Source organism: Nycticebus coucang, chromosome 8 (assembly GCF_027406575.1).
Source record: "Nycticebus coucang isolate mNycCou1 chromosome 8, mNycCou1.pri, whole genome shotgun sequence".
Taxonomy (NCBI): Eukaryota; Metazoa; Chordata; class Mammalia; order Primates; family Lorisidae; genus Nycticebus; species Nycticebus coucang.
In genome coordinates this window covers 44971060-44978332 of record NC_069787.1, presented here as the reverse complement: position 1 = coordinate 44978332, position 7273 = coordinate 44971060, and positions in this window count along the sequence as shown.

Genomic DNA, 7273 nt, shown 5'->3' with positions numbered 1-7273 from the left:
AAGAATAGGCACTTAGGTCTGTGAGCTATTTTAATGGACATTTACAAATTGTATTTGGTTAATTAGACACTAGTTTCCCTGAGCTGATGCCACTGAAGCAAATATAGTGAAATGCTGGGAGAATGGGAAGAGACAGAGAAAAATTGGGGGCCCATGGCCAAGTTAGCCTCCCTTTGGCACCAGTTTGGCTGACCTTGCTCCTGCCTTAGAATCTCAGTTATTTAATTGTAAAAATAGGACCTTCTTATTTCAAAAGTAATTAAAGTCATATGGTAGGAAATGTATCAAATACTAACAAAGCATAAAAGAGAAGAACGAGGAAGGACAGAGGGAATGAAGTGTTAACGATGGGTGGCGAGGTATTCATTAATTCAATGTGTTAATCATTACACAGTGTATTTGTATACCAAATCATTATTACATTTTATCCCTTGAATGCATACTCTAATTTGTCGATTTTATCTCAATAAAGCTGGAGAAAATTTTAAATAAAAATAAAAAAAATAAATAAAAAGAAGGAAAGAAGGAGAGGAGGAAAGAAGGGAGAGAGGAACTAAGGAGGAACTAAAACACAAAGGGTGGAAAAGAGAAAAAAAGAAAATTAAACTCAACCAAAATCCCAACCCCTGAAGAAAACCACTAATAACATTGTGGTGTATATCTGTCAGTTAATTTCTCAAATTGCTTCTTATCTCAGGCACAAAAGGTTTTCAAGATTATTTCTTGTTCTTTCAGCTCAATAAAATTCTCCTCACCTTCTCTCTGGCCTAAGGGGTTTTACTTGAATTCTAGTTTTATAGCCTTACATAGGTTCACATCACTAAGACAGCGTCTCATTATCTTTTCCTTAACAAACATAGAAATGTAAAACCCTTAGGTTGTAACTGGGTTATAGCTTTCATGTGAAAACCCTAAATTAGTTTCATAGTAGGGCTGAGTACATTGGGTACTTTTTCTTCCATTCTTGAGATACTTTACTAAGAAGAATATGTTCCAGCTCCATCCATGTAAACATGAAAGAGGTAAAGTCTCCATATTTCTTTAAGGCTGCATAATATTCCATGGTGTACATGTACCACAATTTATTAATCCATTCGTGGATCGATGGGCACTTGGGCTTCTTCCATGACTTAGCAATTATGAATTGAGCTGCAATAAACATTCTGGTACAAATATTATTAAGGGGATTGGTGGGATTACACCAGGGGTGCATCTTACAAGGGTATATGTGAAACTTGGTAAATGGTTTAAAACTAGTGAATGATGCCCCATGATCATATCAATGTACACAGCTATGATTTAATAAAAAAAAAAAAAAGATGTTTTCTGATGTAATTGGTCATCTCCCTTCTCTGTAGGCTTAAAGCCCGATTGCTCTTACCACACTGGCCATCACTAGTAGGGTCCGTCACTGGGATAATGTTCATCGTACCTGTTAGGTAGTGCTGTGCCCATCCCCTATTCCTCCCTGCTTGATTTGCATTGAGTTTTACTTCCCTCTGTGGACATATGTGTTCATCAGTTGGTTCTGATTTAACAGTGAACAAACTGGAAATTAAATAATGTGTATTTCAAACTTCTATTTTACACAGCATGAAGAATTAAGGTCAGACCTGTTGTGGATAATTTTATTCGTTCAAGATTTATTTAGCAAATATTTATCAAGTAAAGCTAATATGCCAGTGCTATTCTAGGTCCTAGAGATGAGATATACTCTTTTGTTAAAATATTTTTTGTATTTTTGTTTTTTATACTTCTATTCATTTTATTATATATATTTAATTTTTAATTAAAATAATAACTGTATATAAAAAAATTAAATAAAATAAAAAAAGATATGTAAAACCCTGACTCACTTCCAACTCAGCCTTGGTGAAATAATTCCTATACAATGTGCGAAGCACAATTAACTGATCACTAAGTTGTGTGTGCAACTGTTTCCTACTGGGCTTCTAAAATAAAACTTCCTCCTGGTAGCATCTAAATCTTACTAATGTTATACTCTCAAGACCTGACAATTCCAGGCACATAGTAGGTACTCAATAAATGTTTGTGGAACTGAACTGAAGAATACTAAGTTCATTATTGGGTTAAACCCCAGGACACACTGACAATATTTATTGATGACTTTGCCTGGGCATCTGGGCTTTCAGAACACATGAGTCAGACTAGAGTGATTAACTCAAAAGAAAAAAAAAAAAACATAAAATAAAGGCTTAGTCCTGTCTATTTGTTTGGCTGCCAAGAAAACCATTATATTCCCTAATGAGAAATCCAAAATCCTCTGGTCTCAAGATGGCAGGACACTTTCCTGGGCACAGCACAGAAACACAGTGGAGAGCTTCACCCGTGAAGGCATTGGGGTCATTTATGTCCCAACCTTCCTGGAGTCTAGGGTGGCAGCTAGGAATTAGAGGAGGATCCTCACACCACTCTCCCTCTTTTTTTTCTAAAAACATTGCCCAAGAGTTTGCCCTCACTTTTGTAACAGAAGCCAGACTGAGAACATTTCTCATAGTTTCTACCGTATCTTTAATCTCTTTCAGTCTGCAGTAACCTTTATGTCTTCTGGCTCGGATTTCCAGGCAGTGTCATTTGTTCTGGACTTCAGGGGTGCATTTGCTGTTGGATCAATTGGCAAGAAGTCGTTATCATTAGTACTTCTCAAGGTGGACACTGCCTCTAATTACGAAGATTGGCCATGAGGGAACTCATCACAAGTTACTAGTGCACCCTGCCCCACCACGTCTTACCACAATTGATCTAGGGAGTTGCAATCCCAGGAGCTCACTCTATTCAAGATCAGTTTCTTCCATTCGACCCCCGCCATCATTCACACACAGATTTTCACTGTACAGCAAGTGCTATTGATGCGGCTCTCACATCTCAGGGCTCGGCTTCCCTGGTGTCCTGCACACAGGCTACCCCATGTGCCAGCAGCCAGCATCTGCTAGTCTTCCTCGGGAGACTGCCCTTGGGTCTTAGGAGCCCCCTGTGGGCTGGCTGCATGGGGAGCAGGAAGCATCCGAATGTTTGTGTTCCCCTAGAGACAGCCCCTGGCTGACGACAGATGACCACAGGCATAAGATCTCTGTAGCGCCCTTGTCGCCAGTCAAGATGCCTTGAGCTAAGACCTATCGCCGTCAGAGCCCCAACAGGACTGAAGCAGTTCCCTTCCATAGGATCCTGCTGCCCACAACGTTCTTGCTGGGCCTTCTTCCCTCCCTGTCCCCCATCCTCCCCCTCCCACCACTATCCCTGGGAACACTTCCTAATAAACCCCTTTCACAGCAATATCCACCTCTGCAGGTGCAGACGTCTAGAATCCCAACCTAACATGACCGGCTGCGCAGGATACCAGAAGTCTCAGTGGTGGCCTGCAGGCGGGATTCAGCCCCTGTGTATGCAGTGGTGGTTGGGGAGAGACTGTGCAGTGGTTTTAAATCTTATTTGGATTATTTTTGATATTATTATTATTTGTCAATGTTATTTGTAGGGAGGAAGGATTCAGAACATGGAGAAAGATTTGAGAAGAACATGAGGAAAACTAGTAGGTTTTCTAGGCCCTGAAATTCTGAGGGTTTCCTCGGAAACTCAAGGAAAGCAAGAGAGAGTCAGAGGGAAAGCGGCAAGGGAGTTTCACGTGGGTTTCAGATGGGGGGACCAGACCTGAACAGTTTTGACAGACTGTGTGGAGTCGACAGCCGGGCCAGCAGTGTCCCCGTCAGGTGAGTGCCCGGGAGTGCTGTGGAGTCTGAAGCAATGCCCACCACCTGCCTGGGGTCCACCTGAGAGAGCATCCTGCTGGGCTGGGCTGAGAACCAGCCCTGCCTATTCTCTCACAAGTGTCCAGCATGTCCCCAGTGACGGTCAGCAGGACTGACACCTGTGAGAGACCCTTGACTTTGCTGGTTCCCCTCTGACTTGCTCTGTGGGCACCTTCTCTATTTTCAAAACCCTAGGACACTCCCAGACCCTGTGTGGTGACATCTGGTTGACCTGGAGGAGCGGTCGGAGGGGAAGCCCTGGTCCTTGGCATGGGTGGCTGCATGGCTGAGCTCGGGTGCTCGTCCCTCTCCCACCCTGGGCCTGAATGGTGGGAGCTCTTCTCCCACACCAGGCTTCCTTCCCATCATGTAGCCACTCGAATCATCCCATCTGATGGCTGCTGCTAACCTGATCCTCGATCACGCTCTGTTTGGGGATTAAAGTCCAGCTATCAATATCTCTGACCTTTTCTACCCAGAAAATCTGTGTTTTTCTTTTGATTCTTATTACAGGCTGATCTATCAAAGACCTGGATGGGGGTTCTGGTGGAGTGAAGGTTGAAACCCTTCGCCGGAGAGCACAATGTACAGGCCCCCTCTACTCATGTCCTCCTGAGTCTCCCCCACAGTGGTGCCTAAACCGTGAGAGACTGCCCCCTTGAAATTACCTCCCCAGGTCTCCCTGATATAACCTGGGCCAACAAAAGAGCTGAGAACCATAGAGCATAAACTGATGACAGCCTTGTGAGACCCTAAGCCAGTGATTTTCAACTGGTGTGCCATGAGAGGATCTTGGGTGTGCCTCGAAAACTTTTACAGATCATTAATAACTTTTTGAAAGAAGTTAAAGCACAGTAAATGTATTCTTTTTTAACTCTGTTTTTGAATCAATATAATTTAAGTGTGCTGTGGAAGTTAACTATAGGTTCAAGTGTCCTGTGAGATTAAGAAAATGTTGAGAGGAAAGCAGAGGACCCAGTTTGGAGGACCCACTGTGAGATAATGAATGTGTATTGTTTTACGTCACGAAGCTTGTGGTAATATTGTCACATAGCAACAAAAAACTAGTCTAGGGAATCCACAGGTGAAGTGGCATGTGTTGGGAATGCCAGGGATAATTACGGTGTTTCCTTTCTACCCTCAAAGCTCCACCCCAGAGGACCTAAAGGCACAGAAAGTAATGAATTTCCTTAGAGAAAACCTAAGCAGCTTCCCAGATGTTCTTAAACACAAGCAAGGCTCAGAAACAGCAGCAGAAAGCTCCACCCTCCAGGGTCCTTGCCAACAGGGCCAAGGAGTCTGGGAAACCTGTGTGCAGTACCGATCCAGGGCCTGATGCCCTCAGTCTTGAAACCCCAGAATAAGGACACAGCTATGGCTAAGTGGAACATGAGAATCCCAGGAGATACTAGAAGTATTCCTCCATCCCAATGGAATGTAAGCTTAGAATCAGAAGCTAAATTTACCATAGAAAAATAGAGTGAATTTTTTCTTACAAAACCAAGTTCATGTGCTGAAGTTAACACCTGCTAAGGATGAAAAACAAGTTTCATACTGGGGCAGGTTCCCTGCAGAGAGGCACTGTGGGAAGCTCAGGGCAGGCTGAAGTCTTGTCACTGTCCTGCAGCCAAGGGCCTCTAGGGTCACCTGTAGTTGAACAAGCTGTACTTCATATTCAACATCATGTGGAACCACAGGGAATCTCAAGAAGAGGGTTTTAGGAAAGACTTGCAACAGTATTTGGGCTTGTTTCAGGAGACTTGGAAAAAGCTTATGGAAAAGGGGCTTTGTTCTAGATTGCACACTGTCAGGAAGTGGGGACACGTCCGTGACTGAGTATCTTAAATCGCAGCTCTAGGAATGGCAGACTGGAGCAAGGTTCAAGATGCAACTAAAAAAATAAAGCATCACTTATGTAGACTTGGATAGGGGAATGTTGGATCATTTTTGTGGCTTGCAAAATGTTGATGTTTTGTCTGTATTCAGACATAACTAGAGAGTAGTCTTGTTTTTATTTTGAGCCATCACAGTCCCGTAGAGGTCTTGTCTACAGTTGATGGTCTATGAAAATATTTATATTCAAAAGAGAATATCAAGGCCTAGGTGTGAGTTCCAGGCCAGCTCAGAGCAACACCAAGCCTAGCTGATAGCACCAGGCCAGCTCCAGGAAGGAAGACAGAGGCTGCTTTCTTTCTCCATCACCTGAGCAGGGTGAACTTAGCAGTGGGAATTTAGCAATGGGAACTTAGCAGTAGAACCAATGGGTAGTTCCCACCCTGGCCCTAGGAAGACAAGGAGATGCCTTTGTTTCCTGGGAGTCCCGGGCTAGGTAGGAGGCGGGAAGCACTCTTTTCCATGTTCCACCTCACTGTAGCAACAAGATTTCCCTTTGCAGGTTTAATAACCAGAATCCACAGAGAACTCAAACATATTAGGAAGAAAAGAACAAATGATCCCATCTCAGGCTGGGCAAGGGACTTGAAGAGAAACTTCTCTGAAGAAGACAAGTGTATGGCTCACAGACATATGAAAAAATGCTCATCATCTTTAATCATCAGAGAAATGCAAATCAAAACTACTTTGAGATATCATCTAACTCCAGTAAGATTAGCCCATATCACAAAATCCCAAGACCAGAGATGTTGGTGTGGATGTGGAAAAAAGGGAACACTTCTACACTGCTGGTGGGTATGCAAATTAATACATTCCTTTTGGAAAGATGTTTGGAGAACACTTAGAGATCTAAAAATAGATTTGCCATTCAATCCTATAATTCTTCTACTAGGTATATACCCAGAAGACCAAAAATCACATTATAACAAAGATATTTGTACCAAAATGTTTATTGCAGCCCAATTCACAATTGCTAAGTCATGGAAAAAGCCCAGGTGTCCATCGATTCATGAATGGATTAATAAATTGTGGTATATGTACACCATGGAATGTTATGCAGCCTTAAAGAAAGATGGAGACTTTAGCCGGGGGTTGTGGCGGGCGCCTGTAGTCCCAGCTGCTCCGGAGGCTGAGGCAAGAGAATCGCGTAAGCCCAAGAATTAGAGGTTGCTGTGAGCCGTGTGACGCCACGGCACTCTACCTGAGGGCGGTACAGTGAGACTCGGTCTCTACAAAAAAAGAAAAAAGAAAGATGGAGACTTTACCTCTTTCATGTTTACATGGATGGAGCTGGAACATATTCTTCTTAGTAAAGTATCTCAAAAATGGAGGAAAAAGTATCCAATGTACTTTTGAAACTATGAAACTAATTTATGACTATCATATGAAAGCTATAACCCAGTTATAACCTAAGAGTATGGGGAAGAGGGAAAGGGAGGGGAGGGAGGGGGGAGGATGGGCAGGGTGATTGGTGGGATTACACCTGCATTGCATCTTACAAGGGTACTTGTGAAACTAGTAAATGTAGAATGTAAATGTCTTAACACAGTAACTAAGAAAATGCCAGGAAGGCTATGTTAACCAGTGTGATGAAAATATGTCAAATAGTCTAT